The sequence below is a fragment of the Bos grunniens genome, chromosome 10, assembly GCF_055505025.1.
Source record: "Bos grunniens cultivar Pamir isolate PY7600 chromosome 10, Bosgru_T2T1.0, whole genome shotgun sequence".
NCBI lineage: Eukaryota > Metazoa > Chordata > Mammalia > Artiodactyla > Bovidae > Bos > Bos grunniens.
Window position 1 is genome coordinate 11,654,700 of NC_141174.1, and position 22,337 is coordinate 11,677,036.

The 22,337-nt window shown below is 39.5% G+C and overlaps 1 long non-coding RNA gene across 1 annotated transcript in view; it reads left to right on the top strand.

Annotated features, from left to right (window-relative positions):
- LOC147363918 (uncharacterized) overlaps positions 1–21,237 on the top strand; it is a 109,589-nt gene extending 88,352 nt beyond the window's left edge. Inside the window, exon 3 of the long non-coding RNA XR_015133917.1 lies at positions 19,639–21,237. This is a non-coding gene — a long non-coding RNA (uncharacterized LOC147363918). The remainder of the gene's footprint in view (positions 1–19,638) is intronic.
- Positions 21,238–22,337: the final 1,100 nt, after the last annotated feature.

Sequence of the window (22,337 nt, forward strand, 5' to 3'; positions counted from 1 at the left end):
TACTTTTTTGATAGCATATCTAAAAGGATAATAGATAATTGTGCACGCTTCATTTGAAACCCTGTTTTAGGAAGATACTACTTATTGTAAGACTATATTGAAGGAGTGAATGGAAAGAGATTGTTTGGAAAGCTGATAAAATAGCCACAGGGGAGGTAAGAAGGACTTGAAATGTAAAATATCATATATGAAACGAGTCGCCAGTCCAGGTTCGATGCACGATACTGGATGCTTGGGGCTAGTGCACTGGGACGACCCAGAGGGATGGTATGGGGAGGGAGGAGGGAGGAGGGTTCAGGATGGGGAGCACATGTATACCTGTGGCGGATTCATTTTGATATTTGGCAAAACTAATACAATTATGTAAAGTTTAAAAATAAAATTAAAAAAAAATAAAGTGGGGGGAACTTTTCAGAAATTGAATCACAACGGTTTATGTTTGTCTTTGGTAGAGAGTGCTGGAGGCTTATGAAAAGAAAAGAGTAGAGAATTTTAATGTATTAGTGAATAGGAAAATGATAATATCCTCTGAGGTATAACATCCTAAAAAGATTTAGGTTTGAGGAGGAAAAGGATAAATTTGAGAGACTTATGAGAAACAAATTTTATATCATTTCTAAATATTTGGGCACTTTCTGGATGTCTTTCTATTACTGAAATAGTCTAATTTCATTATGAAATTATAGTTTGTATGATTTAAATTCTTTTACATTTCTTGAGATTTATTTTAAGGCCTAGATTATATAGCCTATCATAGTGAATATTCCATATGGCCAAATAATAAATTATATTCTTTACTGCTGATCCTATAAATATCAATTTGATAAAATTGGTTGATGGTGTTGTTTAAGTCTGTATCCTTACTGATTTTTATTTACTTATTATAGCAATTATTAAGAGAAGAACTCAGAAATATCCAACAAAAATTGTGAATTTGAATTTTCCTTTTAGTTTTCTTAATTTTATTTTAGGTATTTTGAAGCTTTGCTCCCATATTTTTTTTATCTCAGTATGAAATGTTCCTTCGTATGTCTGAATGTTCTTTATGCTGAAGTCTTTCAGATGTTATAGCCACTCTAAATTTCTTTTGATTGGTGTCTGTATAATATATCTCTTCCCAACCTTTTACTGTTTATCTGTGTTTGTACAGGTAAAGTGGTTTCTTACAGATTAAATATAGTTATGTCTTGCCTTAAAAAAATCTAGCCTAACAATCATTGCTTTTTCTTTAGGGCATTTATATATTTAACGTAATTACTGTTATGCTTAGATTGACTCTGCTATTGGGGGTTCTCTTCTACTTGCCTTATCTATTTTTAGTTCCCCTTTTCCTCTTTTTTTCCTTCTTTATCTTCACTGTGGGCTTGTTAGTTATACTTCTTTAGTTTCTTCAAAATTGCCCTAAGGCAATATAAGTATATATCTTTACAATAGTCTACATTGAAATTATCTTACATTATATCATACATAGTGTAAGGTACTTTCAAGAATATATTTTCATAAGGAAGTTGTGGTACCTATACACAATGGAATATTACTCAGCTATCAAAAAAAATGCATTTGGGTCAGTTCTAATGAGGTCGATGAAACTGGAGCCTATTGTACAGAGTAAAGTAAGTCAGAAAGAGAAACACAGATACAGTATATTATGGCATATATATGGAATTTATAAAGATGGTAACGACGACCCTATATGCAAGACAGCGAAAGAGACGCAGATGTAAAGAACAGATTTTGGACTCTGGGAGAAGGCGAGGGTGGGAAGCTATGAGAGAATAGCATTGAAACATGTATATTACCATATGTGAAATAGATGACCAGTGCAAGTTTGATGCATGAAGCAGGGTATTCAAAACCACTGCTCTGGGACGACCCAGAGGGATGGGGTGGGAGGGAGGTGGGAGGCGGGTCTAGGATGCGGACACATGTACACCTGTGGCTGATTCATGTCGATGTATGGCAAAAACCACCACAATATTGTAAAGTAATTAGCCTCCAATTAAAATAAATAAATTTTAGAAAAGAATATATTTTCATTTCCTCTCTGATAGTTTGTGAAATAGTTTTTATACACTTTCCCCCTACATGTTATATATCTTGTAAGACAGTATTTTTTACTTTGGGCAACTAATGATTGTTAAAGCATTTAAACACCACTGTATCCCCAGCACTTAGTACAGAGTGTGGAACGTTCAGAGGCACCATAAGTATTTAAGGAATGAACAAGCGATAAATTGACCTGCAAGGTGTGTGTAAAACTCCAGTGCTTTAAGGAAATCACCTGGGAAATGACCTGGAGCACTTATCTCTCCTCTCCCACCACACCTCCTATCCTTATATCCTGATCGTGAGCCCAAGATATCAGAGAATTCAGAAGTTGCTAACTCTTAAGAAATTCTGGGGACCTTGCATCTTAGAGACATGAGAAATCATTGAAATTTGAGGTCCGTAGTTCAGTGATTTTGGTTTCAGTACCTAAGAACATTCTTTTAGTTTATGTCTTGGACAATACAAGATTAATTAACTCTTTATGTTCTAATAGTGCACATGGTTTCTGTGTAAAGAGAAGAAAGTTCATATACTTGGGCTCTCCAGAGAAACAGAGTTGGTAAGATATATGTATGTGTCTCTCTCTATGTATACAGATAAATATGTGTATTTATTATGAGCAGTCGGCTTGGCTCACAAGATTATGTAAGCTCAGAAGTCTCACAGTGTGTTGTCTGTAAGCTGGAGACACAGGGAAGCTCATAATACAATTTATTCTGAGTTGAAAGCCCTAAGAATTGGGGAAGCTAATGATATGCATCACAGTCCAAAGACCGGAGAAACGATGACATGTTCCAACTCAAGCAGGTGGGCAGGAAGCAAAAGAGGCAAATTCCTCCTTCCTCCACCTTTTGTTCTGTTCAGGCCTCAATGGATTGACTGATGCTGACCCATTTTGGGAGGATGATCTGCTTTACTGAGTCTACTAATTCAAATGTTAATATCATCTGAAGCCATGTTTACAGATACGCTCAGAAATACGGCTTAATCTGGGCACCCTGTGGCTAGTCAACTGGACACACAAAGTTAACCATCACAACATTTCCTTTGCGAGGAGTAAATGCTGAAAATATCTGCTGAAAAAGTGTAATCGTTTTTCTTACGAAGTTGATTAAGCTGCCTATTAAGTTAAAAATATTTTGTATTAGTTTCCTACTGCTGCTGTAACAAATTACTAAAACCTTAGTGACTTTAAACACACATTTAGTATCTGTTATACTTCTTAAATTTCTCCAAAATCGCTCTAAGGTTTAAGTACATATCTTAAGCTACAATAGTCTACCTTGAACTTTTCTTACATTATGTCATACATAGTTTTCACTTTCCTGCATTGGAGAAGGAAATGGCAACCCACTCCAGTGTTCTTGCCTGGAGAGTCCCAGGGACGGGGGAGCCTGGTGGGCTGCCGTCTAGGGGGTCGCAGAGTCGGATACGACTGATGAGACTTAGCCATAGCAGTGCTACATGCTGGGTTGGAAATGTGATGCAGGTGTCACTAGGCTGGCATCAAGGTGTTGGCACACACAGCCCCTTTCCGGTGGTTCTAGGGGACAATCTTTCTTGGCTTTTCCAGCTTGTAGAAAGTGTCCATGTTTCTTGACCTGTGGCCCCGTCTTCCATCTTCAAAGGTAGCAATATCACGTCTCTTTGGCTATTCCTCTTTACTCACGTATCTCTTTCTGACTCTAAATCCAGTTGAGAAAGTTTCTCCTATTTTTAATACCCATGTGATCAGAGTTAGCCCACCTAAAGATAATCTAGGTTAGTTTCACCATCTGAAGATCCTTAACTTTAGTCACTTCTGAAAACTCCCTTTCGCCACATAAGATAACATAATTACAGGTTCCAGAGATGAGGACCTGGACATATGTTGGGAGTCATTATTCCACCCACCACAGACCCCGTAGGACACCTAGGTTTTAGGAATGTTTGGGGTTATGGGTGAGTGCAGAAATACTTCTTTCTCCGTAACAGAGTGCCTTTGTCCTGTAACTAAATCAGACAAATGTTCATACTGCAAATGCCAGGGGTTGCAAAGAATTTACTGCTTAGAGAGGAAAAGGACTGAAGGCTTTATTTATAAACATGATGCTTCATTTGGCCTGAAAATGTTGAACTGAGATTCTGTTCTTGCTGTGAGGATTTGACAGAGAAATAACTGTTTTAATGTAAACCAGTGTGCTTCTTACTTCAGTTACAGAATCTGCCACCTCGTTCTCTCTACTAGGGTTATGACCTTTAAGTTGATGTTATTTGAAGTTTATGGACATTTGGACAGTAGGGGATTGAAATCTGAAGATTTTGGAGTTGGACATTATCTATTATTGGAAATAAATAACTTCTGACTGTATTTGTTTTTTAAAAAGAAGGCAAGAAAAGATCCTTTGACTGCAATAATATTGATATATATTAATGATGATCCTAAGATAAACCAAATATACAAGACTCTGAGCAAGATTGTGAGAATTTAATTAAGACACAGGAAGGGGTTTAGTTGGTATATTTACACACTCTGCATGTCAGTTATTTGCAGAGGAACATTAATAATCTGAGGAGAGTGTGACCTATATTTTTCTGAGTATGTAAATAATAAAGTCCTTCTGCCAAAAGTTAAAACTGTTTATAGCCTGCAGAGAATTTCATAGTAACTATTTTTATCCTGTCATGTCTCTGTATCTTATGTAAACATCACTCGAAGAGGATCATCTACAAGCAGGAATTAGTTAGCATTAAAAATAAGATGTACTCATCAAGCTTTCAACAGAGATCTCCCTTTCCAAACTGACATGGCATCAGAAGCCTTCACGAAGGCAAAGATAGCATAATGAGATACACTCTAGAGATCCAAACGCTCTTGCTTTTTACACAGATCTCCCTTGACAAGCGGAATGAATTCCCACGTGTACTCCAAGGATAGTGTGTGTGTGTTGCAAGTGTCTTTCTGCCAAGGGCAGACAATTTAACTCTAAATCATTGAAAGTGTTCTTTTGTATTCCTGAATATATAGGCAGTGGAACTAGCTGTTTATGTGGTTACCTGCCTAGGATACTAGTTCGTATAGAGGCAGCAATTTAACTCTGGGAACATAAAAACCAGGAGTTGAAGGATCCCATATGTGTTTGCTGACCACTGATAGGAACCAGAGATCAAATTGCCAACATCCACTGGATCATCAAAAAAGCAAGAGTTCCAGAAAAACATCTACTTCTGCTTTTTTGGCTACGCCAAAGCCTTTGACTGTGTGGATCACAACAAACTCTGGAAAATTCTTCAAGTGATGGGAATACCAGACCACCTGACCTGCCTCCTGAGAAATCTGTATACAGGTCAGGAAGCAACAGTTAGAACTGGACATGGAACAACAGACTGGTTCCAATTAGGAAAGGGAGTATGTCAAGGCTGTGTACTGTCACCCTGCTCATTTAACGTATATGCAGTGTACATCATGAGAAACGCTGGACTGGAAGAAGCACAATCTGGAATCAAGATTGCCAGGAGAAATATCAATAACCTCAGATATGCAGATAACACCACCCTTATGGCAGAAAGTGAAGAGGAACTAAAGAGCCTCTTGATGACAGTGAAAGAGGAGAGTGAAAAAGTTGGCTTAAAGCTCAACATTCAGAAAACGAAGATCATGGCATCCAGTCCCATCACTTCATGGGAAATAGATGGGAAAACAATGGAAACAGTGAGAAACTTTATTCATGGGCTCCGAAAATCACTGCAGATGGTGACTGCAGCCATGAAATTAAAAGACGCTTGCTCCTTGGAAGAAAAGCTATGACCAACCTAGAAAGCATATTAAAAAGCAGAGATATTACTTTGCCAACAAATGTCTGTCCAGTCAAAGCTATGGTTTTTCTAGTAGTCATATATGGATGTGAGACTGGACTACAAATAAAGCTGAGAGCCAAAAAATTAATGCTTTTGAACTTTGGTATTGGAAAAGACTCTTGAGAGTTCCATGGACTACAATGAGATCCAACCAGTCCATCCTAAAGGAAATCAGTCTTGAATATTCATTGGAAGGACTGATGTAGCTGAAGCTCCATTACTTTGGCCACCTGACGCAAAGAACCAACTCATTGGAAAAGACCCTGATGCTGGGAAAGATTGAAGGCTGTAGGAGAAGGGGATGACAGAGGATGAGATGGTTGGATGGCATCACCGACATGATGGACATGAGTTTGAGTAAGCTCCTGTAGTTGGTGATGGACAGGGAAGCCTGGCGTGCTGCAGTCCATGAGGTTGTGAAGAGTTGGACATGACTGAGTGAGTGAGCTGAACTCAACTGACATCCTGTAGTTTCCTGCCTCTCTGCTTCCTAAGTTTAGGAGAGGGTGGTGAAAAGACATGTAGTGTAGTGGTTAATAGTGAGGTCCCAGAATAAAAGGCCTAGTTTTACATCCTGGCCCTGCCACCTTACAGCTGTGTGATGTTTGGAAAATCATGTAACCTTTAAGGACTTCACTTTCTTCATCTATAAAAACAGGGACAAATATGGTGCCTATCTCCTAGGACTCTTGAGAGAATGAAATCATTTGACATATATGGAGTGCTTAGAACAATATTTGACATGAGCTGAGTACTGAATGATACTATGTTACTTTTCTTTTTCCTTCTTTTTTAGGCTTATTGACAACAGAAATTTATTTCTCATAGTTCTGGAGGCTCAGAAGTCCAAGATCAAGATACTGACTGATTAGGTATCTTGTGCAAATAATTTTTGGTAAACTAAATTCTTTCCAGAAGTGCTTATAAGAGAGCTGGGTATTTGAAAGAAGCACAGGAGGTGCCTTGAATAGTGAAGAAGACCCTCACTTTCAAGACACTAATACCTCCCACTCTTTTAAGAGGTGAGGCCATACCTGTATCTCCTCAACATTTAATCAGTGGATTATGTAATCCTAGGAATAAGCATCTTCCTTAACTCTTTCATTTACACGAATTATCTAGGGTGAAATAAGGGCTAGACACTATAGTAAGTACAAGAAAACCACTATAAATAATATTTTAATATAATATTTGATAAAAATAAAAATTCTCCAAGCCAGGCTTCAGCAATAAATGAACCGTGAACTTCCAGATGTTCCAGCTGGTTTTAGAAAGGGCAGAGGAACCAGAGATCAAATTTCCAACATCTGCTGGATCATGGAAAAAGGAAGAGAGTTCCAGAAAAATATCTATTTCTGCTTTATTGACTATGCCAAAGCCTTGGACTGTGTGGATCACAATAAACTGTGGAAAATTCTGAAAGAGATGGGAATACCAGACCACCTGACCTGCCTCTTGAGAAATTTGCATGCAGGTCAGGAAGCAACAGTTAGAACTGGACATGGAACAACAGACTAGTTCCAAATAGGAAAAGGAGTACATCAAGGCTGTATATTGTCACCCTGCTTATTTAACTTATATGCAGACTACATCATGAGAAACGCTGGACTGGAAGAAGCACAAGCTGGAATCAGGATTGCTGGGAGAAATATCAATAACCTCAGATATGCAGATGACACCACCATTATGGCAGAAAGTGAAGAGGAACTAAAAAGCCTCTTGATGAAAGTGAAGAGGAGAGTGAAAAAGTTGGCTTAAGCTCAACATTGAGAAAACAAAGATCATGGCATCTGGTCCCATCACTTCATGGGAAATAGATGGGGAAACAGTGTCAGACTTTATTTTTTGGGGCTCCAAAATCACTGCAGATGGTGATCGCAGCCATGAAATTAAAAGATGCTTACTCCTTCAAAGGAAAGTCATGACCAACCTACATAGCATATTGAAAAGCATAGACATTACTTTTCCAACAAAGATCTGTCTAGTGAAGGCTATGGTTTTTCCAGTGGTCATGTATGGATGTGAAAGTTGGTCTGTGAAGAAGGCTGAGCGATGAAGAATTGATGCTTTTGAACTGTGGTGTTGGAGAAGACTCTTGAGAGTCCCTTGGACTGCAAGGAGATCCAACCAGTCCATTCTAAAGGAGATCAGTCCTGGGTGTTCATTGGAAGGACTGATGCTAAAGCTGAAACTCCAATACTTTGGCCACCTCATGCGAAAAGTTGACTCATTGGAAAAGACTCTGATGCTGGGAGGGATTAGGGGCAGGAGGAGAAGGGGACGGCAGAGGATGAGATGGCTGGATGGCATCACCGACTCGATGGACGTGAGTTCAGGTGAACTCCAGGAGTTGGTGATGGACAGGGAGGCCTGGTGTGCTGCAATTCATGGGGTCGCAAAGAGTCGGACACGACTGAGTAACTGAACTGAACTGAATGGTCCATTATATATGTGTATATATATATATATATATATATATATATATAAAATGGTCCATTATATACACACACACACACACACACACACACACACACACACGCACACACACATATACATATATGCCATATCTTTATCCATTCATGTGTTTATGGGCACTTAGGTTGCTTCCATATCTTGGCTATTAAAAATAATACTGCTATGAACATTGGGATGCATGTTTCTTTTCAAATTACTTTTTTTATTTTCTGTGGCTATAAACCCAGCAATGGGTTGGCTATATACCCAGTGGATTGGTATTTCTATTTTTTGCCTGCACTAAGTTAAAGTGCTACCAAAACTGTACTAGGGTTTCCGTTTCTTCACATCATTGTCAACATCTATTATTTGTAGACTTTTTGATAAGAACCATTTTGATAGATCTGAGGTGATATTTGTGGTTTTGATTTGTATTTCTCTGATTAGCAACATTTTTTTCTTTAATAAAGTTTATTATTACCTTAAAACTTATTTTTTAATTGGAGGAAAATTGCTTTACAATGTTATTTTGGTTTCTGCTGTACAACAATGCAAATCAACCATAATTATACATATATTGCTTCCCTCTTTTCTGATTAGCAATATTGAATATTCTTTAACACGCCTGTTAGCTATCTGTGTATTTCTTTGGAAAAATGTCTATTCAGGTCTTCTGCCAATTTTTAAATGAGTTCTTCGTTTTTTGTTTATTGTGTAGTATGAGCCATTCATATATATATGTATTCGATTTCTCTCTATATATAAATCCAAGACTGTATATTGTCACCCTGCTTACTTAACTTATATGCAAAGTACATCGTGCAAAATGCCGGACTGAATGAAGCACAAGCTGGAATCAAGATAGCCGGGAGAAATATCAATAACCTCAGATATGCAGATGATATCACCCTTATGTCAGAAAGTGAAGAAAAACTAAAGAGCCTCTTGATGAAAGTGAAAGAGGAGAGTGGAAAGTTGGCTTAAAACTCAACATTCAGAAAACAAAGATGGTGGAATCTGATCCATCACTTCATGGCAAACACATGGGGAAACAGTGGAAACAGTGAGATGCTTTATTTTTGGGGGGCTCCAAAATCACTGCAGATGATGACTGCAGCCAATAAATTAAGACGCTTACTCCTTGGAAGAAAAGCTATGACCAACCTACACAACATATTAAAAAGCAGAGATATTACTTTGTCAACAAATGTCCATCTAGTCAAAGCTATGGTTTTTCCAGTAGTCATGTATGGATGTGAGAGTTGGACTGTGAAGAAAGCTGAGTGCCAAAGAATTGATGCTTTTGAACTGTGGTGTTGGAGAAGACTCTTGAGAGTCCCTTGGACTGCAAGGAGATCCAACCAGTCAATCCTAAAGGAGATCAGTCCTGAATACTCACTGGAAGGACTGATGCTGAAGCTGAAGCTCCAATACTTTGGCCATCTGATGCAAAGAACTGACTTATTGGAAAAGACCCTGATGCTGGGAAAGATTGAAGGCAGGAGGAGAAGGGGATGACAGAGGATGAGATGGTTGGATGGCATCACCGACTCAATGGACACGAGTTTGAGTAAGCTTCAGGAGCCGGTGATGGACAGGGAGGCCTGTCGTGCTGGAGTCCATGGGGTTGCAAAGAGTCAGACATGACTGAGTGACTGAACTGACTGGTATTGGATTTTAATCCCTTATCAGTCATATAATTTGAAAATATTTTCTCCTATTGAGTAGGTTGTCTTTTCATTTTATTTATGGTTTTCTTTGCTGTTCAAAAGTTTTTAAGTTTAACTAGCTACCGTGAAATTAAAAGACGCTTACTCCTTGGAAGGAAAGTCATGACCAACCTAGATAGCATATTGAAAAGCAAAGACATTACTTTGCCAACAAAGTCCATCTAGTCAAGGCTATGGTTTTTCCAGTGGTCATGTATGGATGTGAGAGTTGGACTGTGAAGAAAGCTGAGCGCCAAAGAATTGATGCTTTTGAACTGTGGTGTTGGAGAAGACTCTTTCGAGTCCCTTGGACTGCAAGGAGATCCAACCAGTCCATTCTGAAGGAGATCAGCCCTGGGTGTTCTTTGGAATGAATGATGCTAAAGCTGAAACTTCTGTACTTTGGCCACCTCATGCGAAGAGTTGACTCATTGGAAAATACTCTGATGCTGGGAGGGATTGGGGGCAGGAGGAGAAGGGGATGACAGAGGATGAGATGGCTGGATGCATCATGGACTCGGTGGACGTGAGTCTGAGTGAACTCTGGGAGTTGGTGATACGGGGAGGCCTGGCATGCTGAGATTCATGGGGTTGCAGAGTCGGACACGACTGAGTGACTGAATTGAACTGATTTGTTTATTTTTGCTTTTATTTCTTTTTCCTGAGATGACAGATCCAAAAATACATTGCTGCTGTTTATGTCCAGGAGTGTTCTACCTGTGTTCTCTTCTCTTCTGTCTTCTACTGCTTTATGGTTTCAGGTCTTACATTTACTTCTTTAATCCATTTTGAATTTATTTTTTTATATAATGTTAGATAATATTTTTATCTCATTCTTTTGCATGTAGCTCTCCTTTGGTCTCAGCACCATTTATTGAAAAAACTGACTCTCCTCCTTTGCGTATTCCTGCCTCCTTTGTTGGGCTTCCTCTGTGGCTCAGCGGTAAAGAATCTGCCTGCAATGCAGGAGCTACAGGAGACACAGGTTCCATCCCTGGGTCAGGAAGATTCCCTGGAGAAGGGCATGGCAACGCACTCCAGTATTCGTGCCTGGAGAATCCCATGGACAGGGGAGCCTGGTGGGTTACAGTCCATGGGGTTGCAAGAGTCAGACACGACTGAAGCGACTTAGCAAGCACACCCATGCACGCCTCCTTTGTCATAGGTTAACTGACCATAAATGCATAGATTTATTTCTGAATGGTTTATTCTGTTTCATTGATTTGTGTGTCTCTTTTTGTCCCAATACCATAATGTTTTGATTGCTCTAACTTTGTACTATCGTCAGAGGTCAGGGAGAGTGACACCTCTAGCTTTGTATCTTTTTCTGAGATTGCTTTGGCAATTATGGGTCTTTTGTGGTTCCATATGAGTTTTAGAATTATTTGTTCTAGTTCTGTGAGAAATGTGGTGCGTATTTTGATAGGGATTGCATTAAATCTATAGATTGCCTTTGGAAATATGGACATTTTAGAAATATTAATTCTTCAATCCAAGAACACAGGAAATGTATTCATTTCTTTGTATCATATTCAGTTTATATCATCAATATTTTATGGTTTTCAGAGCATAAGTATCCTACCTCATTGCTTAAGCTTATTCCTATGTATTTTATTTTTTGATGTGATTATAAATGGAATTGTTTCCTTAATTTCTCTCTCTGATAGTACATTATCATTGTATAGAAAAGCAACAGATTTCTGAATAGTGATCATATCCTGTAAATTTACTGAATTTATTTATTAGTTCTAATGTTTTGTTTTTTTTTGGTAAAGACTTTAGGGTTTTCTATATATTGTGTCATGTCATCTGCAAATAGCAACAGTTTTACTTTCTCCCTTTCAATGTGGACTAGGACTCCTACCATACAATTATATTCAGTTACATGCTAGTAAGATTATGCTCAAAATCCTTCAAGCTAGGCTCCAGCGGTACATGAACCAAGAACTTCCAGATGTACAAACTGGGTTTAGGAAAGGAAGAAGAACCAGAGATCAAACTGCCATCATTTGTTGGAACATAGATAAAGCAAGGGAATTCCAGAAAAACATCTACTTCTGCTTGACTATGTTAAAGCCTTTGACTGTGTGATTGCAGCAAACTGTGAGCTATCCTTAAAGAGATGGGAATACCAGACACCTTACCTGTCTCCAGAGAAACCTGTATGTGAGTTAAGAAGCAACATTTCAAACTGGTCATGGAACAATTGACTGGTTCAAAATTGGGAAAGAAGTATGACAAGGCTGTATATTGTTACCCTGTTTATTTAACTTCTATGCAGATTACATCATGAGAAATGACAGGCTGGGTGAATCACCAGCTGGAATCAAGATTGCTGAGAGCAATATAAACAACCTCAGATATACAGATAAATACCACTCTAATGACATAAAGGGAAGAGGAACTAAAGAGCACCTTGATGAGAATAAAAGAGAAGAGTGAAAAAACTGACTTAAAACTCAACATTCAAAAAAACTAAGATCATGGCATCAGGTCCCATCAGTTCAGTTCAGTTAAGTCGCTCAGTCATGTCTGACTCTTTGCAACCCCATGAATCGCAGCACACCAGGCCTCCATGTCCATCACCAACTCCTGGAGTTCACTCAGACTCACGTCCATCGAGTCAGTGATGCCATCCAGCCATCTCATCCTCTGTCGTCCCCTTCTCCTCCTGCCCCCAATCCCTCCCAGCATCAGAGTATTTTCCAATGAGTCAACTCTTCGAATGAGGTGGCCAACATACTGGAGTTTCAGCTTTAGCATCATTCCTTCCAAAGGAACCCCAGGGCTGATCTCCTTCAGAATGGACTGGTTGGCTCTCCTTGCAGTCCAAGGGACTCTCAAGAGTCTTCTCCAACACCACAGTTCAAAAGCATCAATTCTTCATCACTCAGCCTTCTTCACAGTCCAACTCTCACATCCATACATGACCACAGGAAAAACCATAGCCTTGACTAGACAAACCTTTGTTGGCAAAGTAATGTCTCTGCTTTTGAATATGCCATCTAGGTTGGTCATAACTTTCCTTCCAAGGAGTAAGCGTCTTTTAATTTCATGGCTGCAGTCACCATCTGCAGTGATTTTGGAGCCCAAAAAACAAAGTCTGACACTGTTTCCACTGTTTCCCCATCTATTTGCCATGAAGTGATAGGACCAGATGCCATGATCTTCGTTTTCTGAATGTTGAGCTTTAAGCCAACTTTTTCACTCTCCGTTTTCACTTTCATCAAGAGTCTTTTGAGTTCCTCTTCACTTTCTGCCATAAGGGTGGTGTCATCTGCGTATCTGAGGTTCTTGATATTTCTCCCGGCAATCTTGATTCCAGCTTGTGCTTCTTCCAGTCTAGTGTCCCATCACTTCATGGCAAATAGAAGGGGCAACAATGGAAACAGTGACAAACTTAATTTTTTTGCATTCAGCTGTCACTCTGAATGGTGACTGCAGCCGTGAAATTATAAGATGCTTGCTCTTTGGAAGGAAAGCTATGAGAAACCTAGACAATATGTTAAAATACAGAGACATCACTTTGCTGACAAGGATCTGTACAGTCACAACTATGAATTTTCTAGTAGTCATGTATGGCTGTGAGAGTTGGACCGTAAAGAAGGATGAGCGCCAAAGAACTGATGCTTTCGAATTGTGGTGTTGGAGGAGACTCTCAAGAATCCCTTGGACTGGAATGGGATGAAACCAGTCCATCCTAAAGGAAATCAACCCTGAATACCCATTGGAAGTACTGATGCTGAAGCTCCAGTACTTTGGCCACCTGATGCAAATAACTGATTCATTGGAAAAGACCCTGATGCTTGGAAAGGTTGAAGGCAAAAGGAGAAGGAGACAACAGAGGATGAGATGGTTGGATAGTGTCACTGACTCAGTGAACATGAATTTGAGCAAACTCTGGGAGATAGTGGAGGGCAGAGGAACATGGTGTGCTACAGTCCATGGGGTGGCAATGAGTCAGACATGACTTAGCAACTGAAAAACAACAACAGCAATATATTCCTCTCTGGTTGTCAAGGACTGCTAACAGTACTCAGCTGGTGCTCTGTGAGATCTTCTGCATCTGAAGATGTATTCTTAATGCACCCAGAGAGAGGTATGTACTCCATGTCCACCTACTCCTCCACCATCCTGTCTTCCCGACCCACTGGTTTTTACTAGCATGCTGTTTAGGTTCCACATATTTGTGCTTTTACCACTCTTCCTGTAATTGATCTGTAGTTTCGTGTTGTTGTGGTGGAGAGAAAATGCTTGATATGATCTCTATCCCCTTAAATTTGTTGAGTTTGTTTTTTAACCTAGTATGTGATCTGTCCCAGAGAATATTCCATCTGCACTTGAAAAGAATGTTATTTTGGGTTGTAAGTTTCTGAAGATATTCAGTTCAACTGATGTCCTGTGTCATTTAGGACTAGTTTTGCCTCATTGGTTTTCTGTCTGGATGATCTCTCTATTGATGTATGTAGTGTTAGAATCCCCTCCTATTATGGTCAATTTTTTCTTTTATGTCTGTTAATATTTGCTTTGTATATTTAGGTGTTTCTGTATTGGGTGCATATATACTAACGAGAGTCATATCTTCTTGCATTTATCCTTTTATCATTATATAATGCACTTCTTTTTCTTCTGTTATAGACTTCATTTTAAAATCAGTTTTGTTTGATATAAGTATTGCTACCCTCACTTCCTTGTCATTTTCATTTGCATGAAATACATTTTTCCACCCCGTCACTTTTAGTCTATGTTAGCATTTATTTCTGAATCAGCAACTCTGTGTCTTTTGGGGCATTTAGTCCACTGGAATTTAAAGTTATTATTGAAAGTATGTACTTATTGCCATTTTATTGCCTTTTTTCCAGTTTTGCTTTGTTTTGTAATTCTTTCCTGTATTCTCCTTTTAACCTCTTTCCTTGTGAATGAGTGAAGTCGCTCAGTCGTGTCCGATGCTTTGCGACCCCATGGACTATAGCTTATCAAGCTCCTCCGTCCATGGGATTTTCCAGGCAAGAGTGCTAGAGTGGATTGCCATTTCCTTCTCCAGGGGTTCTTTCCAACCCAGGAATCGAACGTGGGTCTCCTGCATTGCAGGCAAACGCTTTACCGTCTGAGCCACCAGGGATTTTCTTTAGGGATATGCTTATGTTCCCTCACGAATTGTAGGTTTTCAATTTGTACTTACTGTAGGGTTCGTATCAGTTCAGTTCAGTCACTCAGTCGTGTCCGACTCTTTGTGACCCCATGAATTGTAGCACGCCAGGCCTCCCTGTCCATCATCAACTCCCGGAGTCCACTCAAACCCATGTCCATTGAGTCAGTGACGCCATCCAACCATCTCATCCTCTGTCGTCCCCTTCTCCTCCCGCCTTCAATCTTTCCCAGCATCAGGGTCTTTTCAAATGAATCAGCTCTTCACATCAGGTGGCCAAAGTATTGGAGTTTCATATGTTGACCTAAAAACTATATCTAATTGTTTTAAACAAGCAGTCATTTAATTTAAAACACATTTTAAAATGCATGTACATTTTTAATTCTATTCCCTCACTCTTTGTATCTTTGATATTATATTTACATCTTCAAGTTTTGTTTTTCAGTCGCTCAGTCATGTCTGACTCTTTGTGACCCCATGGACTGCAGCACGTCAGGCTTCCCTGTCCATCATCAACTCCCAGAGCTTGCTCAAACTCATGTCCATCACGTTGGTGATGCCATCCAACCATCTCATCCTCTGTCGTCCCCTTCTCCTCCTGCCTTCAATCTTTCCCAGCATCAGGGTCTTTTCTAAGGAGTTAGTTCTTTGCATCAGGTGGCCAAAGTATTGGGGTTTCAGCTTCAGCATCAGTCCTTCCAATGAATATTCAGGATTGATTTCCTTTAGAACTGACTGTTTTGATCTCCTTGCTGTCCAAGTGACTCTCAAGAGTCTTCTCCAACACCACAGTTCAAAAGCACCAATTCTTTGGTTCTCAGCCTTCTTTATAGTCCAACTCTCACATCCATACATGACTACTGGAGAAACCATAGCTTTGACTAGACGGACATTTGTTGGCAAAGTAATATCTCTGCTTTTGAATATGTTGTATAGGTTAGTGATAGCTTTTCTTCCAAGGAGCAAGTGTCTTTTAATTTCATGGCTGCAGTAACAATCTGCAGTGATTTTGGAGCCCAAGAAAATAAAGTCTGTCAGTGTTTCCATTGTTTCCCCAACTATTTGCCATGAAGTAATGGGACCAGATGCCATGATCTTAGTTTTTTGAATGTTGAGTATATCAGCTTTTTCACTCTCCTCTTTCACCTTCATCAAGAGGCTCTTTAGTTCCTCTTCACTTTCTGCCATAAGGTTGTTGTCATCTGTGTATCTGACATTATTGATATTTCTCCTGGCAGTTTTGATTCTGGCTTGTGCTTCATCCAGCCTGGCATTTCACATGCTGTACTCTGCATATAAGTTAAATAAGCATGATGACAATATACAACCTTGATGTACTCCTTTCCCAATTTGGAACCAGTCCATTGTTCCATGTCAGTGTCTAACTGTTGTTTATCCTACTGATTATTGTAGTTATACTTTATTTTACAAGTTTCTTATCTTTCAATCTTTGTCCTAGCTTATTTCAGTAGTCAGTCCTTAGCCTTTACTGTATATTTCCCTTTGCTAGTGGCATTTATCCTTTCCTATAGATACTTCTCCTTACAGCCTTCTGTTTTCCACTTGAAGAAGACTCTGACTTTTTTAGAATTGCCTTAGTCTTAATGAACCGTTTTAGTTTTTGTGTGTCTGAGAAGGTCTTTGTCTCCCCTTTAATTCTAAATGATAAACTTGCTGGGTAGAGTATCTAGGTTGTAGGTTATCCCCTTTCAGCTTTTTAAATATACCATGACATTCTTTTCTGGCCTACAGAGTTTCTGCAGAGGAAGCAGCTGGTAGCCTTGTGAGGGTTCTATTGCAGATGACACTATTTTTCTCTTGCTACCTTTGGAATGTTCTCTTTAACTTTTGTCATTTTAATTATGATATGTCTTGGTGTGGATCTGTTTGGGTTTATCCTGTTTGTTATTCTTTGTGCATGCCTGGTAATTTTCTACAGGTTGCCAGCATTGTGAATTTTATGTGCTTGGGGGCTGAGTTTTGTTTTATCTTTTAAATAGTCTTTGACTTTTTCCTGAGCGGCAGTTAAATTATTTGGAATCAGTATGATTCTTTTGAGTCTTGCTTTTTAGGTTCATTGGGGCAGACCCCAAGTCAGCCTTTAATACTAATTTAGCCCCACTTCTAAGAAAAGGCCATACTGAGAACCCCACTTAATTCTGCATGTATTAGAGCCTTTCTACTCAGTGTGGTTGGATTAGAACTATTGCCAGCCCTGTATGAGTTGTAGACAATGTTCTCCATCTCCTTTCCCTGGCTTTGGGTAGCTTCCTCTCATGTACATGCTCATCAATAGTCAGAATGTGAAGGACTCTCCTTCAGATCTCTGGAAATCTTTCTCTGTGCAACTCCCTGTCCATACTGTGGCTCACTAATTCTATCTTCTTTCACCTCCTTGAATTATAAACTCTGTCTCCTTAATTCAGAAAGACCTTTGGTCCTATTTGGATTCCTTTTTTGTTGTTGTTGTTTCAAAGCCTAGAAACTCTTAGGGAAGTACATGAGGGCAATTATAGGGCTCACTTCATTTGTTTCATTTCTCTCAGAGACCTCAGGCCTGTGGTGCCAGTTGTCAGATGTTTGAATATCATTGTCTCACATTCCCCCCACGCCTCAATGCTTTTTCTTGTTGTTTAAGGAAGAAAGATAAATCTGGTCTATATTGCTGTATCCTGACTGGGATTAGAAGTTTCTTGAAGGGTGAAGTGAAGTGAGAGTCACTCAGTTGTGTCCAACTCTTTGCAACCCCATGGACTACAGAGTCTATGGAATTCTCCAGGCCTCAATACTAGAGTGGGTAGCCTTTCCCTTCTCCAGGGGATCTTCCCAACCCAGGGATCAAACCAGGGTCTCCTGCATTGCAGGCGGATTCTTTACCAGCTGAGCTATGAGGGAAGCCCCTGAAGGATACCACTCTTTAAAAGTTAAGGCCATTTTATGTGTTATTTCATTTACATCACAAGTGTTTTATTCTCACAAATTAGAAAACTGAGACTCAGACAGAAAAATTATCTAATGTTGAAGAATGTTACTGTATAGAGGTTAAGAGCATGGCTGAAGAGCTAACGCCATGAGTTCAAATACTGACTTCATCACTAATAGGCCATTGTCGTGGTTTAGTCACTAAGTTGTGTCTGGCTCTTGTGACCCCATGGACTGTAGCCTGCCAGGCTCCTCTGTCCATGGGATTCTCCAGGCAAGAATACTGGAGTGGGTTGCCATTTCCTTCTCCATTAGACCACTCTATATTTCTGTTTCAAAATTAATAATAATAATTTCTAATTCATGGATGCATTATATAGAATGGGCTTCCCTGGTAGCTTAGTGGTAAAACATCCACCCACCAATGCAGGAGATATGGGTTTGATCCCTGGGTTGGGAATATCTCCTGGAGAAGGAAATGGCAACCCACTCCAGTATTCTTGCCTGGGAAATCCCATGGACAGGAGAGCAAGGCTGGCTACAATCCATGAGGTCACTAAAGAGCTGGACATGACTTAGTGACTAAACAACAACATTATGTAAAAAATGTCATCTAATATATATCAGGTGCGCAAAACTGTGCCTGGCAAATACTGAATTCTCAGTGAATGTTCAGTTCAGTTCAGTTCACTTCTGTAGCTTAGTCGTGTCCGACTCTTTGCGACCCCATGAACTGCAGCTTGCCAGGCTTCCCTGTCCATTACTAACTCCCAGAGCTTACTCAAACTCATGTCCATTAGTCGGTGATGCCATGCAGCCATCTCATCCTCTGCCATCCCCTTCCCCTCCTGCCTTTAATCTTTCTTAGCATCACGGTTTTTTCAAATGAGTGAATTTAAAAAGTGAATGTTAGTTATTGTTATTTTCAAAGTCACATGGTCTGTAGTGAAATAGGGTCTAAAATGGGGTCTCTGAAGCTCTTCAATTCACGTGATTTGTATTATTTCATATTGGTTCTGGAATAGCAAGCCTTATAACATGATGTTCTCAAATCTTAGCTGATGGAATCTGTTGAACACATATGCATTAACTGTATTGACGTAGGGTCCTATGTATTCAAAACCATAGAGCTAGCTGTTTGTGATATAAAGTTACCCCCTAGTGATTCAAGTTAATTTAGGGGCAGTCACTTAGGTCTGGGAATATAAAAATTGACTGAAGCATTCCTGATGTCTGCTGCCTAGAGTAGGCCAATACCTTGGTAAACCTGCAAGCAAACGGTGCAAGAATCATTGGTACATCATTTTTTTCTCTCCTTTTCCACTTCAGGCCACTCTTTTGCCATATATCCACACTGTACCCATTCAACTCAAATTCAGCTCACCGCCCGTGCAAATATTTTGGGTGGCACCCTTGCCTGAATCACAATGCCCATGGGGGCTGGCATGTTTCTGTAATTTCCTTTCAGGTTCAAAAGTCTGTGAAGGACTATTTTAATGAAAGATTAATCTCTTTCAGGAGGCGTGATTCTATTTAGATATCTTGAGAACATAGTGAAAAAGACATCGGACCATTTTTCTTTATTCGAAGGAGAGACAGAGAAGAGAGAGGGAAGGTGAGGGTGGACGGAGCCAGAGAGACTAAGCCTTCAAGCAAGCTGGTGGCCTGGTGAGCCATGGAATAGAAAGAAATGATCAAATGGAAACTTCCATCATATCTAAATGTTTAAAAGGAACATAATATTCAGAGTTCCTCAAAATGTTGGAAACATCTACAAAAGCCCCCAGTGTTCGAAAGAAGGTAAATAATTAGGGGATTGATGAGCTGTTGCCCTTATTTTTCCAACAACTTATCTACATTGGTAAGCTCTTAAAATGGCTATTCATCCGTACCAACATGGCCTTCATTTCTCAGAATTCATCTCAATTAATGTGGCTTTCCTGTCAAAATAGTACTTTTTAAAGGCCAATCTGTTTTTCTTATAATCTGGGGTCAATTCAGGCCCTCAAGGGTTTAGTGGACCTAATTTTTTAAATTTAATTTCTTCATCCCTTTTGTGTCTCTGTCATTTCCCTTTATGATTACATCCGAATGGAATTTCTTCACTTTAATTATAAGTCACTAGTGTTCTTCACAACTTGTTCCCCAAGCGCTGAGGAGCAGCTGGTGGTTCCAGGAGGCAGGGGGGTGCTGAGAGGCCCTCTCTGTGCTGAGAAGTTGTGTCAGGAATGTCCTGTGTTTAAATGTAAGTTCCTTTGTTTGTTTATCTGCAATTGCATGACTGACCTAAGCTAAGTGAAACCCGATGAAAGAGAAGGAAGACTCTCATCACCATCCACTTTTTGTTTTCTTGGCCCACTGAATATGTTTTCCCAAGTTTCTGGCATTTCGTGTAAAAATTGATTTGGAACTATTTTTTTGTGTTTAAAAACAAATGCATTATACTCTCCTTTGGGTTTTGCTGACAAAGCTTTACAAAATGGTTAACTGTGATGTAAGAACAAAATTTTGTGTTTTAAATTATTTCTCTTTTGCAATAGTAGAAGAGTTGGTGTCTTAAACAATCAAACTGGTAAGCTTCAATGAAAAGTGCACTTCAGAAGCATTGGTGAACAGTGAAGTTTCTTCTGTTGATACTTGGGATCATAAAGCCGTTTAACCTTGATTCAAAAAGAAACTCTTGTTTGATTGTTTTACTTTTCCGGGGACCTACTTCGAAGTGAAGCAATTCATTCCGCAGAAACCAATCAATGCTTGTGCAGGCAGACGTGGCCAAGTAAATTGACGCAAAGTGCTACGTCATGTAATTTTACCCACCGTGACTGAGAACATGATACGCTGCCTACGGTCACCTCCCATTCTCAGGGGAGTGCTTCACCACACAACTGAAGTAGAAGTCATTAAATTGTAAATACCATCATATAGACACAGAAAGGATTGGTTAAAACATGCAAAACGTTCTTGAGGTTTATCATGTTTCCATAGTCTTTCTTACGGAGCACGTTTAAGTTTTTCAGATGGGTACAAACATAAAGGAGGTTTGAGTAAATGGATGCAGGAAATAAAAGATCTTGTAATTGCAGTTTGTAACCTCATAAAGAAAGTTGCTATGCTGAATGTGTATTTATTTTCATTTCCCTATTGGTGTTCTACATTTACTTAGGGTAGTGGTGAGCTGGAACCTTATAGTCCCAGAATGCCAAATTTATTTAGTGTTTATAGCAGCAATTCCCAACCTTGACTGGGCATTTGAATACCTTCTGAACTTAAAAAAAAAAAAAAAAAATTCAGGTTTCTGCTGTTGCTGTTGCTGCTGCTGCTAAGTGGCTTTAGTCCTGTCCGACTCTGTTCGACCCCATGGACTGCAGCCTACCAGGCTTCTCCATCCATGGGATTCTCCAGGCAAGAACACTGGAGTGGGTTGCCGTTTCCTTCTCCAATGCATGAAAGTGGAAAGTGAAAGTGAAGTCGCTCAGTCGTGTCCGACTCTTAGCGACCCCATGGACTGCAGCCAGGCTCCTCCATCCATGGGATTTTCCAGGCAACAGTGCTGGAGTGGGGTGCCATTGCTTTTTCCCTCAGGTGTCTGAGCCTTACCCAAAACCTACTGAAAACAAATCTTTAGAGGTGAGGCCTAGGGATTTGATTTAAAGCTCCATTAGTGATTCTTATATACATTCAGGATTGAGAATTACACTTGCACTTAAATTTTTTCTTTTAGTTTTTATTTTGAGTAGTTCCATGCTTCTTCCCATACAGTATAGAATTATTAGAGTAGTCCAGTTAGTGGTCAATTTGAAAGATTCCAAATATCCAGGTATATATATATATATTTTCAAATAGTGATTTTGAGAATTTTATTGTGAGAAGATCTCTCCTTTCTTTCTTCAATCTTTTGCTCTAAAATAAATGACAATAATCATTATTGTTGTTGTTGTTCAATTGCTAAGTCATGTCTGACTCTGCGATCCCATTGACTGTGGCACACCAGGCTCCTCTTTCCCTCGCTATCTCTAGGAATTTGCTCAAACTCATGTCCGTTGAGTTGATGCTGTCTAACCATTTCATCCTCTGTTGCCCCCTTCTCATTTTGCTGTCAATTTTTCCCATCATCAGGGTCTTTTCCAATAATCATTACTATCATTTATTGAGAGTCCACTTTATCCAACACCATACTGCCTTTTTTATTCAATATCTTATTTAATCTTCACAATTAT